Source organism: Schistocerca americana, chromosome 3 (assembly GCF_021461395.2).
Source record: "Schistocerca americana isolate TAMUIC-IGC-003095 chromosome 3, iqSchAmer2.1, whole genome shotgun sequence".
Classification (NCBI taxonomy): domain Eukaryota; kingdom Metazoa; phylum Arthropoda; class Insecta; order Orthoptera; family Acrididae; genus Schistocerca; species Schistocerca americana.
In genome coordinates this window covers 468,812,286-468,816,437 of record NC_060121.1, presented here as the reverse complement: position 1 = coordinate 468,816,437, position 4,152 = coordinate 468,812,286, and positions in this window count along the sequence as shown.

Here is a 4,152-nt window from a genome sequence, read left to right as displayed (position 1 = left end):
ACGAAGAAATTGAAGAAATGTATGATGAGATAAAAGAAATTATTCAGATAGTGAAGGGAGACAAAAATTTAATAGTCATGGCTGACTGGAATTAGATAGTAGGAGAAGGAAGAGAAGGAAACATAGTAGGTGAATATGGATTGGGGCTAAGAGATGAAAGAGGAAGCCGCCTGGTAGAATTTTGCGCAGAGCATAACTTAATCATAGCTAACACTTGGTTCAAGAATCATGAAAGAAGGTTGTATGCATGGAAGAAGCCTGGAGATACTGACAGGTTTCAGATAGATTATATAATGGTAAGACAGAGATTTGGGAACCAGGTTTTAAATTCTAAGACATTTCCAGGGGCAGATGTGGACTCTGACCACAATCTATTGGTTATGAACTGTAGATTAAAACTGAAGAAACTGGAAAAAGGTGGGAATTTAAGGAGATGGGACCTGGATAAACTGACTAAACCAGAGGTTGCACAGAGTTTCAGGGAGAGCATAAGCAAACAATTGACAAGAATGGGGGGAAAGAAATACAGTAGAAGAAGAATGGGTAGCTCTGAGGGATGAAGTAGTGAAGGCACCAGAAGATCAAGTAGGTGAAAAGACGAGGGCTGGTAGAAATCCTTGGGTGACAGAAGAAATACTGAATTTAATTGATGAAAGGAGAAAATATAAAAATGCAGTAAATGAAGCAGGCAAAAAGGAATACAAACGTCTCAAAAATGAGATCGACAGGAAGTGCAAAATGGCTAAGCAGGCATGGCTAGAGGACAAATGTAGAGGATTATCTCACTACGGGTAAGACAGATACTGCCTACAGGAAAATTAAAGAGACCTTTGGAGAAAAGAGAAACACTTGTATGAATATCAAGAGCTCAGATGGAAACCCAGTTCTAAGCAAAGAAGGGAAAGCAGAAAGGTGGAAGGAGTATATAGAGGGTCTATACAAGGGCGATGTACTTGAAGGCAATGTTATAGAAGTGGAAGAGGATGTAGCTGAAGATGAAATGGGAGATATGATACTGCGTGAAGAGTTTGATATAACACTGAAAGACCTAAGTCGAAACAAGGCCCCAGAAGTAGACAACATTCCATTACAATTACTGACAACCTTGGGAGAGCCAGTCCTGACAAAACTCTACCATCTGGTGAGCAAAATGTATGATACAGGCGAAATACCCTCAGACTTCAAGAAGAATAAAATAATTCCAATCCCAAAGAAAGCAGGCGTTGACAGATGTGAAAATTATCGACTATCAGTTTAATAAGTCATGGCTGCAAAATTCTAACGCGAGTTCTTTACAGACGAATGGAAAAAACTGGTAGAAGCTGACCTCGGGGAAGATCAGCTTGAATTCCGTAGAAATATGGGAACTCGTGAGGCAATACTGACTCCACGACGTATTTTAGAAGGTAGGTTAAGAAAAGGCAAACCTACTTTTCTAGCATGTGTAGACTTAGAGAAGGCATTTGACATGACTGGAATACTCTCTTTCAAATCCTGAAGGTGGCAGGGATAAAATGCAGGGAGCGAAAGGCTATTTACAACTTATACAGAAATCAGATGGCAGTTATAAGGGTCGAGGGACATGAAAGGAAGCAGTGGTTGGGAAGGGAGTGAGACAGGGTTTTAGCCTCTCCCCGATGTTGTTCAGTCTGTATATTGAGCAAGCACTAAAGGAAACAAAAGAAAAATTCGGAGTAGGTATTAAAATCCATGGAGAAGAAATAAAAACTTTAAGGTTCGCCGATGACATTGTAATTCTGTCAGAGACAGCAAAGGACTTGGAAGAGCAGTTGAACGGAATGGACAGTGTCTTGAAAGGAGGATATAAGATGAACATCAACAAAAGCAAAACGAGGATAATGTAATGTAGTCGAATTAAATCACGTGATGCTGAGGGAATTAGATTAGGAAATGAGACACTTAAAGTAGTAAAAGAGTTTTGCTATTTGGGGAGCAAAATAACTGACGATGGTCGAAGTAGGGAGGATATAAAATGTAGACTGGCAAAGGAAAGCGTTTCTGAAGAAGAGAAATTTGTTGGCATCGAGTATAGATTTAGATGTCAGGAAATCTTTTCTGAAAGTATTTTTATGGAGTGTGGCCTTGTATGAAAGTGAAACATGGACGATAAATAGTATGGACAAGAAGAGAATAGAAGCTTTCGAAATGTGGTGCTACAGAAGAATGCTGAAGATTAGATGGGTAGATCACATAACTAATGAGGAGGTACTGAATAGGATTGGGGAGAAAAGGAGTTTGTGGCACAACTTAACTAGAAGAAGGGATCGGTTGGTAGGACACGTTCTGAGGCATCAAGGGATCACCAATTTAGTATTGGAGGCAGTGTGGAGGGTGAAAATCGTAGAGGGAGACCAAGAGATGAATACACTAAGCAGATTCAGAAGGATGGAGGCTGCAGTACGTACTGGGGGATGAAGAAGCTTGCACAGGACAGAGTAGCATCGAGAGCTGCAATCAAACCAGTCTCAGGACTGAAGACCACAACAACAACAACAACAACAACTGTGTACACCGTCTAGTTAAGTCGTCAGCAGATCAACACCAATTGCAAAATGATTCAGACAACATACATGTAAGGTGGGGGAAGTGGAAATTGACCCTGAAAAATGGAAAGTGCGGGGGCACCCACATGAATACTAAAAATAATTCGTTAAGTTTTGGTTACACGATAATTCACACTAATCTAAGCCTGTCAATTCAGCAAAGTATCTATGGATAACAATTACGAACAACTTAAACTGCGACGATCACATAGATAATATTGAGGGGAAGGCGAACCAAAGACTACGTTCTATTGGCAGACCAATTAGAAGACGCAACAGTTTCACGAAAGAGACTGCCTATATAACGCTTGTCCGTCCTCTGCGCAGAGACCATTTCGCGACATTTCAATTACCAACGTTCTCCTTCGAGTGCAGAAATATTTTGTTGACAGCCACCTAGACAAGGATAAATGATCATCGTAGTAAAATTAGATAAAACCAGAACCCAGCGCGGAAAGATTCAAGTATTTATTTTTCCTGTGCTGTTCCTGAGTGGAACTGTAGAAAAATAGTCTGAAGGTGGTCCGATGTACCCACACCCAGAATTTAAGCCTGGACTGTAGAGTAGTCATATAGACATAGATGTTGATGTAGATGCCAGTTAGTGTCTGTTGTTTCGTTGTAAGGGACGTGCATTCGATGAGCAGTTAGGACGACATAATATACAATTGTTACCGGAATGGACTTTACATCAACTATCAAAATTCGTTAACTTACTGTCGTATTCCTTACAATAGGCAATATTTGTAGCAGGTGCAGATGAAATATCAAAAATTACTATTTAGGGTAATCAGGCCTTTGTTGCGTCCATTGAAAAGAGATTTGGCTAGTGAAAACTTCAGGAAACGGACAGTGATCACTGAATTAAAACTAGCTGCGTGGCAAAAACTGGTGGTGGTTAACTTCTTTACGATTATTTCGTTTGCATTATTTTAACGACAGAATTTACTACACTGGAACAAACTTGTACTCACTTCGTAGCACGATATACAAAACACGCTCTATAGTCGATGTAAAAACCCCACTTTTAAAATACAAGTGAAAAGATCGCGAAAATATGACGAGTAATGTGGCTGGGTGATAACTGTGAGAGAGAAAAATTAGAGATGAGGCAGTATCTTTGTACACAAATTAAAATCTATGTAACAAATGTGCTAGGACATCCAGGGAAGTCTCCATATCAATGGAGGTCATCTTTATCTTTAGTATGAGTCTCTTTCAAATTCATGTTGCCCACTTCATTGTATAGGAGCAGGTTAGATACAACTGTGGACAGAGTTTGAAAAACTAAGAACAGATTATAAAAACTTCGCGCTGAATTTCTTGTGATAAGAAACACCTTGACACAGAGCCACTTTAAGATGGAACGAGGATGTTAAGAAATATGCTAAGAAACTTGGCGATGTAAAGCTGTAAAGTTTAAGACCTGGAAAAGATTGCATCGCGCATGTGACCATTTATCAGACTAATCGTCCAGGCAACAATAAGCGAGATGGCGCAGTGGTGAGACACTAACTTCGCATTAGGAAGAGCGACGGTTCATATTCCCGACCGTTCACGCAGCTTTTTTAAAAATGTTTTTGAAAGA